Source organism: Ascaphus truei, chromosome 6 (genome assembly GCF_040206685.1).
Source record: "Ascaphus truei isolate aAscTru1 chromosome 6, aAscTru1.hap1, whole genome shotgun sequence".
Taxonomy (NCBI): Eukaryota; Metazoa; Chordata; class Amphibia; order Anura; family Ascaphidae; genus Ascaphus; species Ascaphus truei.
The window spans coordinates 68,042,229-68,064,295 of record NC_134488.1 but is presented as its reverse complement, the minus strand read 5'-3'; the positions used below and the strand labels follow the sequence as shown (position 1 = coordinate 68,064,295).

General features: G+C 46.1%; 1 protein-coding gene across 1 annotated transcript in view; it reads left to right on the top strand.

Moving 5' to 3' along the window:
* Positions 1-22,067, top strand: part of GRIK3 (glutamate ionotropic receptor kainate type subunit 3) — a 314,294-nt gene that overhangs the window by 1,799 nt on the left and 290,428 nt on the right. The gene's annotated exons all lie outside the window — the stretch shown is intronic.

Genomic DNA, 22,067 nt, shown 5'->3' with positions numbered 1-22,067 from the left:
CTTATTTCCACATCATCTGGTTGGAGGCTTTATACAGTATATGCTCGGTTATATATATGTTCGTACACCTTCATAAAGCGCTGATGTTCGAAACGCATAGGTGATATTCACTTACCTTTGTTCATATTATTTAGCCATGATGCAAGTAAATTAGTTTTTTTTTTTAAATTGGAGTTCACCTCTCAATTCTTTCTTTTTGGCTGGTAGTGCACCACAACCGTACACTTTTCCAGGGGCAGGTTGTGCCAGTCCTGGGTTTTTTTTGGCTACACGCCTGAGCCCGTTAAACCACTATCGAGATAGGAGTTCCAACACAGGAACTGTCCGAGCTTGTCCCTGATAACTTGGGGGATGGGGAGGGTGACACTCTCATGTGACTCTTTATCAACAGCCACTTCAAGTAACCCCTTCACACCTATAGGGGCCCTGCACTGGCATCCAGCAACGTCTTATAGAAGCAGCTTCTGTGCTGCAGGGGTTAAAACTGTTATATTGCTAGCTTCATCTATTTTTTATTACCTCCAGGTTATGGGGACACTTAGTGTAGTGTTTATAGACGTGGATTTTTTTTTTAAACTCTTAAATGTGTCTTTATTTATTTTGCTTTATTTTGTTACCATATGCAACATTTATTCTGGCTGGCTTCAGTGCCAGGCGGACCAAATTAGCTATTCATGTAGCCAAATGCTTACTTTATTTTATTTTTTTATTATTATAATATTTCGTTTTCAATATACTCATTTCAACACAGTGTCCCCGAAAAAATAAATACAAAGCCTTTGTAAGGTAAGAGCTGCCTGGTTTTAAATCCATTGGCAAATCCTGGGCATGAAAATTATTTACAGCGGTGAACAGGTTAAAAGTGCATCCTGCGTTTGAATGGAAAAATCAAAGCCAAAACCGGCGCATTTAGTTTGTGCGTGCGCATGAAGATGTATTTTGTATATCGTGTAACAACAACACCAGCAATTTAAAGAAGCTCTGTGAGAACATTTAATGAGCATTTGCTTCTCAGATACCATACAAAGCAGAAGAAATTCTATTTGCAGATAAATCACCCTGCAGTGGAACCTCTCTTTACATGGCAGAGTTTATTGTAACCAAAGCACTGTTAGATTAGTTTCCTAACTTACATACTGGCATGTTAACTAGAGATATGCTTTCGCTCTGCAGAAACCTGACAGCAAAAGCGAGGCACAAAAAATATTGCATATATATACACAATACAAAGATCTTATTGATAGTTTTGAAACACTGTTACCAAAGGATGTAGCCATATACCACAGTTTTGTAGGAAAGACTGCAGTTTTAGCACAGCATACATTCATTTTAGTGTATTAAAACAGGGAAATACATAACAGAGAGAAAAGCAACAGATCTATAAAATGTACAGTAAGTGCGTCTACATACTGTAAAAAGATCTCTAATGTCCAACAGGGGGAAATAGACTTTCTTTTTAAAACACTACATATAACATGCTGCAGTGTGTAACAGTAGTAGTTGCTTTATAAAATGCCAGCTTTAAAGTTGACGCTGAAACCCTCTTTATAATGCATCATGGAGAGTCAACGTACCACACACTTGTGCTTCTGTTTTTCTCCCCTGCGTTCGGGGAGAAAATGCTTGCTGGGGTCGGGAAGGGTGACGGGGCCCACTTACTATAATGGAAATATATCCCATTATTCAGATGCCGACCCTTCCCCCCCCCCCCCCCCTCTTGTAAACTGCATTGAAAACCAATGCACCAAAAATGGGCATAAAACCTCACCGCAAACAGCATCAGATAATAGGGACGCGATTAACACTATGCGTAGGTTTAACACTGCCACAGGGTGTAACAAAAGAAACAATAACAATTAGTAAAAAGTCTAATGCTTGTTTAATAGCACTTCACATTTGCTTGATATGTGACGTTCACTTACATGGGAGGGACCATAGCTACAGCACTCCTAACATGTTTTCACATTTCACATGGGCATTAATGGCCTCACCTACTGCTTTAATCTGGAATCCAAGGGGTTAACCCAGTGACTCCAACTCTTTTCCAACTGAACCCCCTGGTTCTGTATTCAACGCACAAGGAAGGAGGTCCAAGATTTAGACTGTTGGGACGACTTCAAATCCGATATAAAAGAATACAGATGGGGGTGCAACGTAGTGGAATATATTATTCATTGGGTTATTGATGCAGGAAAAGTGCAATTTGCCCTGTAAATTTGACCCCCGCTCACGGTCACTCAGTATCCTCTGTTGTCACTGTCGGTGTCCATCAGTGTCTGTCTCCCTCTTGTCACTAGAACCAGAAGTCATGCTGTGAAGCTGCACAGTGAGAGGCACAGGGGAAACTACTTCACAGCAGGAGTGGTGGATACATGGCAAAGCCTCCCAGCAGAGGCGGTAGAGGCTAGTGCAGCAAGGGAATGCAAAGCTGCTGGAGACAAACACAAGGGGATCCTAAATCTGAAATAAGTCAAAAGCTATAATAGGGTATGTGTTTTACAGCCATGGGAGAATGGGCAGACAGGAGCGACTACGTGGTTCCTACTATCTGCCTTGAAATTCTATGTGGCTGATTCACAGTTTAGCGCAGAAGATCTAGCGTTAGCTCCCATTCAAGTCAATGGGCTGCGTGATGAACCTGCCCCTGTACTGTATTCTCCATTTTCTAGGACACGCTGGGTTGACCTAAACAGGCCACTCCTGGTAAACACCAGGCAATCCAAAAGCCGAAGCGCAGAGCACCACTCCAGCCGAGAGGGATGCTCTTTTGTTTTCCCTTTTTACATCCCGGTGGGACTCACATGGCTGTCAGCCTGAGTTTTCTCTGGAAGGTAAGCAGGACCTGCCTCCCAGAGCTGGCTCCGGCCCAGGGTTTTATTGTGCCTTTCCTTTTACTGGGACCTGTAACAGCTCAGAGCTTAATGCTCAACCCTGATGGATGAAGAACAGTGTTTTCCAACCAGCGGGAGCCCAGTAGACTTTGCAAAGGGGTCCGGTGGCAGATAAAGGGGGCATAAAGAGTGATTTAAAACGTGGCCGTTTTTTCTGCACCAGTAACCTTATTTAAATATTGTGCTATGGAATCCATATTCTTTCAAATTGAATTTTTGGGGAATCCATCCCCAAATTTCAGACATCTTTGTGCATCGAATACACAAAATGAATGTTTATGGCGGGGCCCGGTATAAAGGATTGGGAACAACACACTGGTATAGAATCTTCTTTATATTATTTGGCTTTATGTAGAGAATCACTGTATCAAGGAGCTTTAATATAACCCAGGAGTGGGTAACTTGCAGTTCCTGCCATTGTATGTGCAGTGTATTATTGCTAACACAGTATCATGCTTCACAGGGAGATATAACTCAGTATAATGAGGACATCCCCCCTGGCATAGATTTATTGGTTTTCTAAAAGAGCGTCCATTTTTAGAAATCCCACATAAAAGTTTGGGGTATTGTTGTGGTACGACTAGGAAATAGAAATCAGCTAAGGTATTTCAGAATGAGGTGTATATTAAAACAAACATTAAGGCGCCTGTGTATCAAGGTAATTTTGGCACAAAGTTGATACTGGGAGACATTTTCTAAGCGTCTTTTAGCATCAATGTACAAAGGTGCTTTTTTTCCATGTGTAGGTTCTGTGTGCGTCATCTCGTGATTTGGTGAGTGTTAGGGTGAGGGGTGGAGGCTTAGGAAGAGGCAAGGTCACACATATTAAAGGAATCTATCAAATTCTCTGCTCATTTCTATTCCCTTAATCTCAGTGGGAAAAAAAAACTTCCGGGTTTTTCTGTGTCCAACATCAGAAGCTTGATTAATAAATGTATCATATGTAATTCAGCTACAAGCAGGAATGAAAAAAAGAAATTGCAGCAAACTTTAGTATGCATCGATACACAGAGGGGGAGCCTTAAGTTCCTGCCTATTCAATGCCTGTAGGAATAATGTGACGATAGTCATTCATGTACAAAACTTGTCTTTAATACGCAGAGAAATTAGCTGCTTCTGAATACAACGCACAGCGATAATGGATGTTTTCACACATCCTCCGTAGATCTGTATGTCAGCTTCGTCCTACGGTATGATTCTCAGTCATCTGTTTTCTCCTTACTTAATTTTCTTTTGATTTTTTAAATATATATATATAAAACATAAGGGATTCTTAACCCCTTCCCTGCCAGAGGGACTAGCAACGCTTTGCTCTGGATGGTACTGTATTATGTTGCACTGCAATAGACTGCTATTTTGGCCAGGGAAAGGGTTCAACTGAATTGTAGGGCAGGGGGCGCTCAACTACAGTCCTCAAGACTCCCCCAAAAGGTCAAGGATTAAGAATATCCTAGCTTCAGCACAGGTGGCTCAGTCGAAGACTGCACCAGCTGGGCTGAAGCTGGGATATCCTTAAAACCTGACCTGCTGGGGAGGGGGGAGAGGTCTTGGGGACTGGAGTTGAGAACTCCTGCTGTAGGGCATGTTGTTGTAGGGTTTAACTCTTTGAGTTTCGAATCTGAACCACATGAACGCTTGGTCTAGCGATCACACGGCCATGGTCAGGTCCCCCCAGGACTCAATTTCCCCCTCCCGCCCCCATCCCGCCACCCCCCCAGAAAACTAGTGTTTCTAGCTTGGCGTAGCCTGTACTGCATTGGTGCACAAACCTTTCAGTCTGTGCCCCCTGCCTGCTCTTCCCCCCCTTCGTGTGTCCCCTTACCTGGTGTCCGGCGTCTTCTGATAACGTGATGTCATGTGTGACCCGCGGCGTTACCGGAGACCAGGTATGGGAAGTTACAGAGGCCTTTTGCGCGCTCTCCGGCATTTAATTTAAATGCCTTGGGGAAGAACACGGAGCCTCTTTAACAACAGCGCCCATTTCCCCCCCAGTTTGCTCACCCCTGCTTTACTATATAGCGCCACAAGAGTGCCCGCCCTCTTGACATTCAAGGTATGCCTTGGTGAACTCAAAGGGTTAAAGGGGCCCTCCTATTTATCAACTTGTATTGGAGTCAAGTGAAAGCGCTTGTCTCCTATTATAGAATTTATTCTTCACATCTAGGCCCAGCTGTGAAAAATACATTAATAAATTAACCGCTGGCACTGCCACTAGTGCTTTGGTGCTGGTTTTGGTACTAAAATTAATTTCCAAAACTCCATTTGCTTCGTGGTGTTTTGGGAATTTTATCAAGTTATAAGGGGGTAATTGGCGGGGGTAATGGGAGTCATTGTTTTAAATACCGAGGGTTCCCTCCAGTCTCTGCGGACCCCCTCTGGTTCCCAAGATATTACTAGTTTCTCCACCGTGCAAGATTCCCGGGGGACACACTATGGCCCCCGGAGTCGGCCTCATTTGCTGGCCAATACTAAGCTGCAACGTCATCACCTTTTTTTTTGCCGCCATATTTGTCGCATACCAAGACAAAAAATGACAAATATCTCTGCTCTGTGAAAGGTACAATTAAATATATATACACAGCACATGGAAATATTACTGTGTGCTCATTTGCATGTCTTAGACAGGTCTGCAACCCTGCCTTTCACCATTATCACCCAGCACACAGTGCTTCCACTGCAGCAAGGGATTCTGGGAAATGAAATACAAATGAGCACACAGTGCCACTTTTTGCTTCAAAACCATATAACATGGTCCCCCTGTAAGCTTATGCTTGCTGCATTTCACAGCTTTGAGCACAGCCTGGGTTAAGATGCATAGCCAGAATATATATACAGACACAGATATACACACACAGAAAACGGAAACTGCTGTTTTTAAAGGAAAACAGGTGGATCCTAAGAAGCTCTGCTTCTAAACCATAAATATTAAGTAGACCATTCTAAAATGTGGTCTAAATGTGGTCAAAGAAGCTTGGCCCTAGTGTTACACAGGTGTACAATTTCCTGAAAGACTTTGTACCACTAGTTTTTCTTTAAGGCACTGTGTGGTACTGTATGAAATCACTGCACTGCACTAAGCCACTTGTCTAAAGCCGTTTGCTTCTAGCAGGAAAAAAACCCCAAACATATTGATTTTCTCTCAGGTCCTGTCTGCTTCAACTTCACTGCATGTGTATATAGGAATATCCCACAGACAGAGAGACTTGCTGCTTGCAACCTCAGAAACTGTGACAGCTTGTGTCTATAGCAAACTGCTACACTCAGTCATGAGGAAGGGTAACGTGGCAATGTAACCCTTTCAGTGCTGGAATTAATTATTATTATTATTAGACATATGTCCATCAAATTCAACCTTTTGGTCAGTTGTTGTAATTCTATTTATATTGATCCAGGAGAAAGGGGTAACTAGAAATCCCAGTGCTGGATTTAGCAATTATGTTTCACTAGGGGAAAAAATAAATAAATCCTTCTCAGTCCAGGAACAGGCAATCAGATCCCCGGATCAATATTCTGCCCACGTTTTAACATGTGGAATACCTATGTATGTTTTTTCCCTTTTAATAAGATATACAATGTCTACTCCAATATACCTATAGCATCTGCTAAATCTAAACCACAGCAATGCATTCCTGGCCCCTCTGGCAGTGAAAGAGTTAATGTCAGTGTGTGACCCTGTGTTAATTATACAGCGCTTGTGTAGCCTAGTTGTGGTTTGTGATTTCAGTATTGTTTTATCAGTCAGTAAGGGTTGTTATAACGTATCCAGAGCTTTCTAAACCTCACAGGTCTCTTCTTCATGTGTACAGAGCTTTCCGAACCTCACAGGTCTCTTCTTCACATGTTCAGTGCTCTCAATACCTAACTACTCCCTTCATCACATGTACAGAGTTTTACAAACCTCACAAGTCTTTTCTTCATGTGTACAGAGCTCTCAATACCTCACCAACAGACTTGTTATTGTATTTCTTTTTCTACACTTCAACCTCCTGATGGCAATACATTACAAGGACTGAATAAAAACACCCAGAATACATTTAGTGCGCATGCATTTAAGATGGCTGCCAGTGGTGCTTTCTTTCTTCCAACAACGTATATACATTTAACCCCTATGCTGCCAGAGGGTTCTTCAGGCGTTAAGAGATAAGGTTAGGGGTAATGGAAGAGCTAAGATTTAGGTGTACAGCACGTACAACCCTGCAAACCTGCCAAGTGTGCAACCCTCTAGGAAACAGTTTGCAAGTGACTTGTAAGGTATGTTTGTTGCACTGGCTGCCAGTCAAGGCGTGACATGCAGAGTGATTGTTAGCAGTGATATTTCAGCAGAGGGCAGTGTGTCATGCTAAGCTCGAGTACCGGTATATGTGGAAGGTATGAGAATGTATCACCCCGATGCATTACCCCGTCCCCAACCTAAGGACCATGAGGTTTAGTAAGAGGGTAGTAGGGGGCTCCGAGAGATAGGAGGGACATACAGTACATGGTGGGAGATGCAGAAAATGTCAGACACGGGGCACAGTGACAGAGGGACACAGTGAGTCACAGAGAGTGACAACGAGACAGAAGGCGGTTTCTCTGCATCAATAATTCCATTTATATGTTTCAGTGGAATCCTTATTCCTTTAAGTATGACTTTTGGGGACCTAATCCCTTAAACCCTGGCCCATGTTGTTTTGTATTGAAGGGGGTTCCCAGTGGGCAAAATTGCTGTGTATGGGGAGCCCAGTTCCCAAAGGTTGGGAACCACTACGGTACATACATGACTCCCTCGCTGCTCAGCACCAGTTCAAGTTCCAATTATTATAACAGGACTTCAGTTTAGTCCTTTGAATGGGCGCAGTGTCCTCGGTTGCACTGCTCTGCTCTCTCCCGCTCTGTGTATCAGGAAAACCAGGTGGGGGCTGGGGGCAGTAAATCGGCAATCACAGTGGGACATAGAGAACAGAGAGGGGGAAGTGTAGGAGACAAACAAAAAGGATAGAAACAAGTAACAGTGACAGCAAGAAGGTGCATAAGGGACAGACAAAGGAGTGACAGAGAAAGATTCAGACATGGGGTACAAGCATAGGGGTCAGAGAGAGGGGAGGGACAAAGAAAAGAGACAGTCGCATCAAGGAGACCTGTATACAGAGATAGTGACAGCAAAGAGACAGTCCCTGTGAGGAAGAGCTTGGGGACAAGGAACATAAAGACAAGAAACAGAGATGTCGACGGTTCTGGGAAGGACCGCTCAGAAAGAAGTAGAGTGACAGAACAGTCACATTGAGAAGAAGCAGCGGAGGCAAACAGAAGGGCACAGGCAGGGGACAATGTTACACAAAAACACCTTAATAAAAGAGGAGAGAAAATGTCAGATTCTGCATAAAACTTTATAATGTCACATATTTCCATACTGACCTCCAGCTGTGCTTTAGACTGGGAGAGATACATTACCGCTGAATCCTGCTCTAAACTGGGTTTGGAAAGCGCAGTTGTGTTTCTTTAACCCGTACACGAACATCATTATTTAAACACACTGCCGCCCCATTTGAACTTATGGCTGTGATCTGTTTAATGGGAAAACCCTTTCACTGCCTTGTTTTGCACTTTAACACATAAACCACTGTAACATATTTACTAACATCTGTACTATAAGCCGCACAGTTCAAAGCAGAACCAATTGTACCAATGCAGGATCGCAGCAAAAAGAAAGCCTTGTATTCAAAGACATACCATGCAAGACATGACACTGCCAACGTTTCGTTCGCATGGGGCACCTTCTTCAAAGCACAGGGCAGCCTATAGGGCTTTTGTTGGCGGTGAGTGCTGCCCTATATGGTAATATATTTGTATATACTTGTAGGCGCACAATAACATCTCCCCTGATAACATCCTTTATTAGACCTACTATACTTTCACATGCCGTAATTACTGTATGTCGTCCGTTACCAGCTACGCTAATGAGATGACAGTTCCGAGGTGCAACCAATGAGTTCAGGAGACAGACGGTAGGGGCTTCCACTGATCACACACAGTGACCGAAATATGCAACATACACCTTGGGTGCAGCGGGTCTTTAATAGGCACAGGACCCAGAAAACAATATAGCTATATATACATGTAGTTGGAGAGTATGTAAACTATAATCCTTCTTTGCTTAGAGTCTCCACCGTCAAAACATTACTCAAAATACTGTTCTGATTTTTCTTTGATCAATTATCAAAATATAATATATATTTTTATAGCGCTGGCAGGGTGCACAGCGATGTACATATTATTTTGCACGTCAAATGAGCCCCCACCCTGTAGAAGAGCGCCTTGTTGGTGCATGAGGCACGGAGATAAAGTGACTTGCTCAAAAAGATCTGACACTGTGATATTAGGACCGTGCTTCATAGATGGTGACATTATCACTGACTAGCCCTTCGGCCCTAACCAATTTAATACCCCTCTGCCATTAGCTCACTTTGGCCTTAGATGGGACTGCGTCTTCAACCTGTACCTAAGCCTCTTTAGTAATGATGACAGCAGCTTGTGCTAAAGGCCGGTTTATCTGACAGCAGCGTCACTGATGAGGCCTCTCTTATCTTCAGTATAAAGGTTACTTCCCCAGTAGCTTTTCTCAAAGGTGACATTTTACATACTGCAAGGTCTGCCTTGTGTATGGCATCCAAAGATTCAGTCCCACTCGGGACCAAGGTGAACTAATGACAGCGATAGGTTTTATAGGTTTGCACTTAAGGGGCTTATTGTATATCAGCCAAAGCGGCTATTTTCGCCCCGCAAGTCATTGCTGCCTTTTGTTGTTTAATTAACCCCTTCTCTTCCAGGGAGGCCAGGAACTCATTGCACAGCCTCTTAATATCGTTAACTGTTTAGGATGAGCATTCCAGAAATATGTCCGCTTTAGTCTTACTACTGTAAACTGCTGCACGTGCGTATTTTAAAAAGCAGCGGCGCTTGGCAGAACCATCACCCTACAGCCTCAAGACAGACCATTTATGTTGCAGGTATACTTCTGGCGTGTAGTTTTGGCAATAGGGCACTCTCGATAACATCTGGAGTTGATATGCCAGGGTGCTCAGTCCGCAGGTTGTAGAATTGCAGTACGTTGCAGAAGAAGCGTCGCTCACACGTACAAATAATGAGCAAACAACGTATTTATAGGATCCGCCTTTCGGACCTGTATCCTACTTGTTGCCTGTCCATGTAAAACCCCAGGATACCCCAATCAGAACGTGGCTGTTATCTCCCGTGTATTTGGGAGAAGCCGGGAGGGAGCCGGCAGACGCATGTCAAGCTCAGGGTTGTTATTGCTGATTGGTGCTGTGATTGCAACAGTATACACACAAATCTACACCATCAATCACACACACGGAGACTGGCAAGTTATGGAGTCTTGATTGTGTTCACGTACCTCGCTGCTTCTCTCCTGCCCTCGCTAGGAGAGTTATCCGCAGCTCAATTTATTTCGCCTTTGGGAAGCGGGGAGGGTTAACCCCTCTGCTGCCAGAAGGGGTTAAAGGTTGCAACCCGTGATGTATGTTTTTGCTTAGGTTTACTACTAGACTAGCCTATTTGTTTGCTGCTGCAGCAGCCTGGCATGCTTAATGCTATTTGCTTTTACATAGGTGCTGGTTAGACATTGAAAACATTGACATGCATGCGAATAGACATTTATACGGAATATGCAGTACACTATACAGTGATGCTAATACAGATGTAGCTCGTGATGTGGTACTAAGTGATAACCTAAGGCCTCGGCCAGGCTCCCTGCTTGCTCGCTGAGGCGGGCTGAGGCTCAGGGAAAGCGGGTGCTTTCCCTGGCCTTGCGGTTGCTTACCGCACGCGCTGTCAGGGGGCGGGCACGTCACTGGCCGTGGGCGGGCCAGTGATGTCACAGAGCTGGTTCGCCCTCATTGGGCGAACCGCTCACGTGACCGGCCTGTCGCGCCGGCAAGCGGGGGAATTTTAAATTCCCCTAAGACCTACGCTTCCGCGCGCTTGCGGAAGCATAGGTGAGCCCCTACTAAAGCCGCTCTAATTGCAGCTGTAGGGGCTCAGTGCTGAGCGAGAGCGCGCGTTAGCGCGCTTCCGCCAGCAAGCAGGGAACATGGCCGAGGCCTAAGGCTGAGATTATACCAAGAGCTGCAGGGCGGCAGCACTATTCTGTGGCATTGCCCTGCGCTGTCGCCGAGAAGCATCTTGATTATACCGGGGAAACAGGGCAGAGGCGGCTTGGAGGCGTGGCAGCGGCGTGGGCGGTTCGCCCTCATTGGCAGAACCGCTCACGTGACACGGCCATCGCCAGAGAGAAACTAATTTCGAAATCTCTTCCCCAGCCGTCCGCTTTGCAGTACAGCGCACCGCGACCTTCGTCTTCGGGATGAGCACGTCAATTGTATGTATGCTACTTGTGTTGGTGCCTCGCGGCGTCGCATGCGTTTTTCGGTATAAACACGGCCTAACACGTCCCATTAAAACGCAGAATCGCATAGTTTCCATAGGATTCAATGGCGGTGAAGGAAGAGATTATCACAGAATATTACACCTTATCCCAGAGTTAATAATGAAGCTGCTACAGCCGTACTTGTGCAATAAGTACTGTGACCTGCCAAATCGGTTTTATATGGTACCTTCATTAATCTGATTATTTTACCATTGTGGAGCAAGAGAGACAATGACTTTCTATTCACAGTAAAACTAACACATACTGTACTGTATGTTCATTTGGTTTGCATGCTGTAGGTTTGCAGGAAAGGACTAATAGCTCAAAAATAACTACCCATCATAAAAGGCTCATTAGAAATCACCAAAGCTGTGTATCTTTTAACTAAAAAAGCCGGAGAGCTGTCCGAGGCAGCATTAATTAAGGCACACATGTTAAAAATGGAACAAAGGAAAAATGACTAACCGAATGATTTCAGAATACGTACACATTTCCCCTCTGGCAGTGAAGGGGTTATCAATATCAACGTTCTGCACTGCCCCCTTATGTTGATGAGCCCTATCGGGCTGTGTATGGGGTCATACGAAGTCATCCTACAGCAGTCCCAGATCAGCAGAGGCCAGTGCTACACACAGCCTCATAAATCACAGCCTCTCCGGGGGGGCCCCCTCAACCCCCCCCCCTCACCCAGTCCCTAAAACTGTGAGGGGGGGTGGGTGAGGGGGCATGGGGGGGCAACCTTCAAGATAAACTAATTGTGACATTCCTTCTTTGTATATGAAAACCCCAGAAGGCCCCGTGCAAGGCAGTGTGAATCACTGAAACGCTGGTCTGCAGCCCTCGTGGTTGCTGAAAGGGTTAATCTGTGCGTTGTAGGCCCACCTGACACTGAGAGGGAAAATAATGCATTGCTGGTCTCCTTGGCAGTGAAAAGTGAATCAGAGTTGCTCTGCTGCCTTTGTGGCCTTGGAAGGGTTAATTGGAGTTGTTACCCCCTGCCTCCCTCCACCCCTCCTCTCTCCCTTTGACTGTGAAAAGGGTTAAGCAGTGCAGCCATAGTTTGGTTGTGTGTATTAAACAGGGCATTGCATGCCCCACTGGTGCATAAAGGGTTAATGCACATGTAGCGCACTTTCCCCCACCCACTGGTTGATGTGTGGATGTGGTGCAATACCTGATGGTGCCCAGGAGATTTGAGCCTCCGCTTCTGGGAACCTGTGGTGGGCCTGGATCGATGCTTGGTAGTGCCTCCACCTGTACGGGATTTTGTAGTGTAGAATGACCCCGTTACAGGACACATATAATCAATAGACAATGGTGTAATTAGAACAAGTTTACTATAGATAGGAATAATCATAAACCACATACAATAGTGCCACAAACGTAACACTAGGCCTTGCAGGGCTGTAACCCCACACGTGTCCTCAGAGTCCCACACCCACCCAAGTGTGTGAGACAGCGCTGCCCACTAGAGCTGAGGTGTACGTTGGTGCACGTGATGCGGTGAGGTACCTGCCGGGTGATGCCACACCCGGGCGCACAGATGCTGTCGTTGGGATCCACGGATCCAGAAGGGTGATCCGCGAAGCCTCCGGCTCCCGCGTGGAGTGATCCACCTTTACAATGTCTCTAGTCTCAGAGGGTGATCTAGTCCCAGATCACCTGAATCGCCAATCGCCAACGCGTCCTGGCTGTGTCCCTCACTCTCTCTGGTACTACAGGGCCGTGTCCCTATCCTATTGGCCGGTCCCTGCAGCAACCACACACTGGGAGGAGTCAGGGCCTAGCTGAGGCCTAACAGGGTTTCTGGCCTAGTGCAGATGCCACAGACACCTGCACATACCTCTTACCCTGTTCTTGTCCCAGGTCCGACTGGCATGGTCCCAGACACCAAATGTATCAATGTCCTGCTGCCAAGATCCTCCTATCCCTATTGGCTGCCTTGGACATGTGACTTGCAACCCCGTAGGCTCATGGGACATGTAGTTCCCATTGCGGAGCCTTCTTAACATTGCTCCCGCCTGCGCCTGCTACTGCGCATGCCTTTCCTTCTAATGACCACCGTACCCTGGCTACTCTACGCATGCGCAGCTTTAAAGATGGCTGTCCCCGCTATCCGGGTGCATCGCAGAACCTCCGAAACACCTCCGCTCCTTGCTCACTGCCCCCACCTGTCTGGCTAGCTGCCGGGTTTGCCACTGACTCCGGCGGCAACCGCGCCAACCACCGCAGCAGAGGTAAGGAGGGGAGTGTCCAGGGGGAACGCTGCTACACATATGTTATAGGCCTTTATGATTCTCAAAGGGTTGGTATTAAGAGTAAGAAAAACAGAGAAACTGCTAAAAAGAAGCGAGCAGACAGACAGCTGTCATTTCATTCCTGTGCGACTGTATTACAGGGAAGAGCAATAGGCGGCATTACCTTGTCCAGTCCCCAGGTACAGGAGCTTCCTGTAGCCTGCAATACAGAGCAGCAATGGACAGGCCTGCAGTGAGCTGTGTGCTGCCAGCTGGGGACTGTCCAGATTTGTCATCCAAACACATCCCAGAACTGTCAAAGCCCCGGGCAGTGACAATGGGAGTCTGTTCTGCTTCTAGTCTCTAAGGCTCCGATTATACTGATGCACTACACAATGTGTGCGCGCGCATCTGTGACGTCACAGTTGCGATGTTGCAGAGCGAGATGTGCACAAGCACATTCTTCTGCACGCAACCAGAAAATACATTTGGAAAACGCTTCAAGGTGACCGCCTTAAGGCATTGATCACGCCCATAGACAGCGCGTGCAACAGCAGGAGGGGGCGCGTACGACAGCAGGAGGGGGCGCGCGGTGCACGAGGAATCACTTCAAACTAATTCCTCGGCGCAACGTCAGGTCACGTAAGCCCAATGAGGGCGAACCAGCTCCGTGATGTCACAGACACACTCCTAGACACGCCCCCCACGGCGTGTCTACCTTGTCCACAAAACGCTCCCGCTTAACGCAGGTGACGTCACTCGAACGCACACCTCCGGGCGGTCTTCTGCTGCATGGATGCAGCCTAAGGCAGCGGCCACTCTGCCGCTGAGTGCGCTTGGCACTTGGCGCGCTCAGTTCAATTACATCCAATCAATACGGCTACGCTCACGCGACGCCCGCGCTCATGCACGTGCCCGTATGCTCACCAAAGCTCAGCGCTTGGAGAGACTTGGACATTTGATTTCCAAGCGCTGAGAATGTTCACATGACCGTTCTGTAACCAATCAGCGTGGAGATTCGCCAGAGAGGGATAGAGGGTGGGATTGGAGGGAAAGTCAGACACACACACCTGATCCAGCCAATTACACGCCCCCTCCCTTAATAGCAACACACCCTGCTTCTGCTCTCAAATTATTGCAGGACAGCCGAGCGCTCATGCTTAGAGTTGGTGACGTCACCGCTCTCAAGCATGAGCGAACTCAGCGGTAGCGTGGCCGCAGCCTAAAGGACCAGGCCTCCTCCAGCACCACGGTGGTTAGTGTGTAGGCATAAGCTTATAGGGTTCCATGTTAAAATGGGTAAGGCTATGGCCTTGCTGGGAGCGGGCGCGCTGGTGCTCGAGCGCCGTGACATCATGCGCTCTACTTGGCCGTGGTTTTCCTGGCCAGCTAGTTGCGCGCATGTCGAGGGGCACGGCCATGATGTCACGGAGCTGTTTCGCCCTCATTGCGCTCAAAGGCATGCGCAGGCGCTCGTTCTCGCTGGCCACACACATTGCAGCAATGTGTTTCATCGCGGCGAGCTTCGCGCACCCGCTCAGCATCACCCTGACCGCAGCCTAAGGCCTTGCCCCCGCTGCCTACTACAGCGTCCGCTGTGGCGGACGCTGCGCGCACGAGAGCCCTCCCCTCAATGGCGCCGGGCCCGCTGCGAGGGGGGGGCCGCAGGGCTCGCGCGAGAGGTATTCCTGCTCTCAATAGAATTGAGAGCAGGACTCGCGTCGAGCTATTAGGCACGCCCCCCGGCGGTTCAGCCAATGAGGGTGAACCTGCCGGGTGACGTCATGGCCGCGCCCCCATCACTCCTCCGCCACGCCCCCCCGGTCTCTCCTCCTGCAGTGAGCTGAAGACCGGGGAATCGGCTGAACGCGCCGCCAAAAGCGCGGGCGCGCGTTACAGCGGAGAGACCGGGGCCTTGGCCTAAGAAGTAAAGTGACTCATTTGCATGTCATTACCCAGAATCCATGGCTGAAGTGGAAGCATTGTTTGCTAAGAGATAATGGGGAAAGACAGGGTTGCTGACCTGTCTGAGATGCAAATTTACCCACAAGTGCTGTTTAAAAATGCACTTTAGGGGCCAGAACCCCTAAATCTAATCGAAGGTTGATGCAGGAGAAATAGCTACAGTTACACATTCTACGGGAGAGAAACCAGCACACGCAGAATATCAACATCAATCTGAAGTGTGTAACCACTGCAGTCTGTGACACATTCCTCTGTCCTCCACACCTCCTCCCTCTATTTCATTATGAAGCAGAACCCAGAGCGATTATCAATGAATCTCAATGCAATGCAGCCTCCCAGCCCCAAATGAAACCACATATTGCCATCACTGCTCTCCTCAGATGGAAAATAGGTATATCCCGATAATGGTGTTTATTTATACATGTATATCACTTCTACTAATCTCTAAGTAAATTTGTTTTAATGTATGAGGCTATATTATATAATGTAATGTTGTCAGCAGTATAATTCATACCTGTTAATTTACCTGTACATTATGCACCATGACATCATACCCTTACTTATTTACATACTGTAGCTTCGATGTATATTGATAGTCGGTTTCGGACATTTGGTCTCAGCCGTTTTGCTGCGACCAAATCTCTGCCGGTGTTTAGCCGCCACATACCTCGCTGCAGGGACCGGTTACCGCCACCTGCATCGCCGCTAAGGTAAATCCCTAACTTTACCCCTTACCCTAAAACCCCCTAATCTTAACCCCTAATACTAACTCTACCCCCTATCCTAAAAACCTTGACCCTAAACCCCTTGCCCCAAAAACCCAACCTTAACCAACCCTAATCCCCTACTCTAATAACCTAACCTTTTACCCTAATCCCCCACCCCAAAAACCTAAACTTTTACCCTAATCCTCTACCCCAAAAACCTAACCTTTTACCCTAATCCTCTACCCCAAAAACCTAACCTTTTACCCTAATCCTCTACCCTAAAAACCTAACCTTTTACCCTAATCCTCTACCCCAAAAACCTAACCTTTTACCCTAATCCTCTACCCTAAAAACCTAACCTTTTACCCTAATCCCCCACCCCAAAAACCTAACCTTTTACCCTAATCCTCTACCCCAAAAACCTAACCTTTTACCCTAATCCTCTACCCTAAAAACCTAACCTTTTAACCTCATTCCCTACACTAAAAACCTAACCCCTCTCCCTAAAGCCCCCTATCCGTAACCCCCTACCCTATCAGCTAAATGAACCCTTAAATTAACTAACCTCGGAGAAGCGGCCGGTGGCTGAGCGTCCCGCGGCGCAGGGTCCTGCTGTGGCCGAACGCCGGCACAGACTTAGTCACGATCAAATGTCCGATTTCGGGTCGCAGTGACACGTTTAAGGGGTCACATCTGGGAAAGTTTTATTTTTTTTTTAAAATAACAAAATCTGACACTATTACATTTTTCCAAATGCATTTTTTTTTTAAATTACAGGTCGTTTGTGAACACGGGGAGATGAGATTTGGGAGCGGGAGATGAGATTTGGGAGCGGGAGATGAGATTTGGGAGCGGGAGATGAGATTTGGGAGCGGGAGATGAGATTTGGGAGCGGTTGGATGTCACTGTGTGTTCAATCTAGATTTTCACAGACAGAGCCCGATCTCTCTCTTCTCCCCTTATCTTTATTGGCTCTCTGACAAGGACATGGTGAGATAAGGGTAAAGAAGACACTTGTTTGACAAACACTTTCCCATTCAGTGGCCCTCAAGAAATGCAATGTGTAATGAATTCCTAGAGAAACAAAAGAAGCCAGATCTTTGCTTTTAGCATGGTTAGATTAGTTTAGGGAAGCCAGCCGCACTTTTAAGCAAAGGGAATCGTGGCTATATAAACCATTTGGCTGTTTTTTGGTTTCTTTGGTGATTCATTTCATACAACAAAAGACAGAAAAGCCCAATCCTACATCCAATATATGACAAAAATACACAGTGAAATACCTATATATTCTCTTGAAAAAGGGTAATTTAGTTAAAGCCTTTGGCCAAAGCGTTATAAGCCTGCAATCCACATCAAGGCATAACCATTAGCAGGTCCTAACACTACCTAATTAAAATCCTCATTTACCTCTATTTGGAGGGAGAAGGACCACATTTTATCTGTCCCAAACCAGTAACATGAAAAAGACCTGCTAACTTGGAAAGTGGGGAGGGGCAAGCTGAAACCCTGGGGGGAGGGGCCACTAACCTCCAAACAGCTGAGACCATTTTGCAGGCTTATAAATCTTTGGCCAAAGGGTTTAACTAAATGACCCCTTTTCAAGAGCATATATAGTTGCTGGGATTTTGTGATTAATTTCATTGCTGAAATTTGGTGCTTGTCAACCACGTGTTTACTCTAGCCCACCCTTTCACTGTGACAGCCAATAAAGATAAGGTGGGAGGAGAGAGGGGGGCTTTGCCTGTGCAAAATCCTGTTCAGTGTGATCTCACACAAAAGGGAACAACCAAAAGGAAATGAAACCATCCCAGGTGTCAGCTTCACATATTTACAAATGAATAGGTGTCAGGTGTTTCTAGAAAATAAAAAAACCCACCAATCACCCAAATGTCACTCCTTAAATATGTCATGGGTAATTAGATCAGCGGTGCGCAAACTGGGGGGGCACGCAAGATTTTTTTAGAGGGCGAGGTTGGTTGCAGAGGTCCCGCGCTCTTCCCCAAAGCATTTAAATTCAATGCCGGGGGACCGCACGAGACCTCTGCAACCTCTATGTTACCGAGGTTCGGCCGGCTTCAGGATGCGTGACCATGGCAACGTGTCATCAAATGACGCAGCGGGGTCATGTGATATCACTGGTTGCCACGGTAACGTTACGTCAAATGACGCAGCTGGTCACGTGACGTTATATGACGCCACACGAGGTAAGGGAGGGGCGCACCGACAGAGGAGAGCAGGCAGGGGGCACAGCAAATAAAGTTTGTGTGCCCCTGATTTAGATCCAAAGAGGGACTGCACCATTTCTTACAAACATTAGACTCCCTGTAGTAAAGGCCCATGATTAAATTGCCCCTCGTTCTACCCTCCTCCTCTATCCGAGACTGATTTATAATATTTATTCTATTTATTTATTTTTTACTCCAGGAGCTGATTTATTGACTAATCAATTCCTGTATCTGCCTAATACTTTCAAGTGATCCATCAGTGACACACAGTCAATCTTGCCTGAAATGCAAAGTGTAGTCTGTATGCCGAGTCCCGGCAGACTTGGTAGGATGGGTGACATTTTTCATTTCATTCTCAGCTTTGTCTATTTATATATTTAACCCTTCTGTCTTGACGTAAGTGGTCTCCATTTTGTTCCCTTTTGTAGCAAAAAAAACAACAACACACACCCTTTTATTTTTAGTTTACATCTCATGAACATTGCGCCGAACAGCATCTATGAGGTAAGTACATAGTGTCCATAGTTGGAATGGACATGAAGAGCTGTCTCTATAGTTTACCCTAATATAGTTTAAGGTAATAACCATATAAATAAATATAATATATCTTTAGCTTTAACCAGGTCCTGCCCGCATTTATACTTTTGGGTGAATGCAGAGGAGGTGGGTAAATACCGCCCTGATGAGACACGACTATATAAATTGCATCTCCCCCTCCCCCCTCCCCCTTGCACATCCTTCCAGATGATTGTTATAGGCATAGGAATGTAACCCCTCCTTGCCCGGCTCATAAGGAGCTGTCACTGTGAGGCAGTGTAGCAAGTGCAGGGTGGTAGCACAGACTCTCTTTACCTTCTCAGGGTGTTGGCATCTGGGATGGCTGGTGGCGTAAGCTCTTCAGGGTAGTAAAAAAGGCTGCCGGGAACTTTATTCACAAAATGGACAAGTTTATTCTTCTACAGCCACACTTACATGAATCCTCCCTGGGCTCCAAACGGCTCCACAGGGAGGCACCCACGGCTTTTGTCACATCGTTATACTGTTCACAGTATTTAGAACGTGCCCTCCATATACTGTAGTTCAATGCCAGCAGTTAATCTCAAACCCCAGTACAGGGGGTCTGGTGTGCTTCAGGCGTAGGAGTTGCGTGTACGGCAACTCCCAATGTGGTGCTCGAACTAGTGGGTCCCTGTACTAGGGCCCCCAGACCATGATACCACCACATGACTTTCTTCCCAAAGGCAAGGAGTGAGAAATAGATCTTCCACTTGGTAGGGGCCCTTCTAAAATAAGGGGCACTGTTCCCTCACTAGGAAAATAACAAAGGTGATCACACATCTAAACATAAAGTGGCACATGTACAGTATGAGGACTACATAGACACAGTCAGGGAGCCCCCTCCTGTTACTCTCCCTGGAATCCTCCTGATGGTATTGGGGCACTCCTGGAGTCTGGGGCCCAGCCTACTATATTCCATATTTATACCTCATGATGACCTACTAGATCACCATTGCTACAGGGAGAGTGATTGGGCTCCTCAGAACATCACTCCACCCCATGTGACAGTGAGCTTCTTCTAGAATAGGGGCGGGCTAACTTCTACTGTTACACTATTGGCAACAAACATATAAAGGTCAACCCTTTACAACAACCCACCAGACTTTAACCCTTTATATACAAACTAGTAAGCCCAACAGGGGGGTTACAGAAAAATATCACATTTCTTGGCAGGACAACTGGAACAAGTTACAGGAGCACTCCTGGCGACACTTTTTTGGAGTTTTCTTATTTTTTTTCATTCTCTATATACAGTATATGTTTGAAGCAGGGGGTTTCCGGAGGTGAACCGTGTTAATTTCAATTCCGGGACCCCTGATTCTCAAGTTACTTACCTCCGAAGTAGGTGCCGGTAGCCGCCCCGACAGGGCTATCAATATGGCCGCTTTAAATAGAATACGATGCCGTGACATCATCCATTGAGGCTTCCTATTTGGCCCACGTCACACAGGACATTTAAACGCCATCGAGATACCGGCACCCCCTATGGAGGCAAGTATCTCGGAAAGAAGGCTGTCCCCGGAGCTGAAATCAATGCCATTTAGGCCTGGAGACCCCCTACTTCAAACCTATAAAAACAAAACATAAGGGTGTCGCCAGTAATGCTCCTTTATGTGAGCCAGTAAAATACAGGTATAGAATGTGACATTGTACCTGCAATTATAACGCAGAATATTGCAGAGTCTCCATAGGATTCATTGGCAGGGATGACGCAGAATATCACAACATATTCCACTATGTTTGGGTTTATATCTTTATTTATATAACGCCCACAGTGTACTCAGTGAATTAAAAAAGAAACAGTACAGGAAACTATAATACAGATGCAGCCGCCGTTATTCGAACATTTCACGCGGTGTATACCTCGGAATACCCATGTCATGGCGCGGGATTTCTTCCAACCGTACCGTCTTAAGACGCGAGTGCAGAAAATGGTATTTTAGTGTTCTGGTTTTTAAACACCTGAAATTGACACAGTAGCACATTAGCACAGTACTGTACACATTGCAATTCATTCATTTCATTGCACACAAAGAAACAGAATCCATGAAATTCAAACAAAGCAACCACGATAAACACGGGTGCCTGGGGCGATTGGCGGCTTTAATGCCGCGTGGAGTACAGCAGAGCACACGAAAACGGCTCCGTGATTTGTTTCAATAACGTCCGCTGCATCTGTAGAATAAGTACAACAAACAAAATCAGACAAGAAGGAAATCCCTGCCCCTGAGAGCTTACAATCTAACTGGTATGTTGAGAGACAGCAGGTGAGGGAATAAGAGCAGTAGATGGCAGTGCGTGGCCACAATGATTGGTATGAGCAACTGGGTGTGGAACAGTAGCCATGAGTCCAGGCTATTGGGATGCTTCATTTAAGAGGTGAGTTTTAAGTTTTGGCTTAAAGGTGGGGAGAGAAGGTGCTTGGTGTATATACAGTATAATACATTATAGCACGCCAGAGCGGATAAAGAACCCCACAACATCTGTATTTAAGACTAGTGGCATGCGAAATCAACCCTTGGCATAGTGCGAAAAAGTTTGCCATTATTTTTCCCTTTCACCAACAGTCTCAAGGTCTGGATCTCTCAGCCTGTTGACATTTTGCAGATTCCGGCAGCATCTACTGTAAGATGTATTTCTTTTTTTTTGCCTTGCGAAATTAAAAAGGACGCAAACAATTTTGCGACATGAGTTGGGACAGTATTGCACGTCTCTATTGAAAACAGAGCAGGGGCCTACGCTAAAAATGTGACTGGTGATACTTTAATAACCATAAACAAAACATAGTTTTGTGATTTAAAAAAAATCCTTTTATGCTGTCTACAGCTATTCTAGATCAATTAGTGTCAGGACCAATGAGCTTCTTTTTTTATAAATGAACTGCAAGTGTACAGACAGAGCGTCCCAAACCCCACAGGTGTTCTCTTCAATTGTACTTGAAGTTGTGTACACTATAATTTTATTTGGGAAGAATCCTCCTTGGACCATTAAAAGGTAGCACAATCTGTAACAGAGTAACAGCAATTTCTCAAAACAATAAACCCACAACCGTAAGTAGT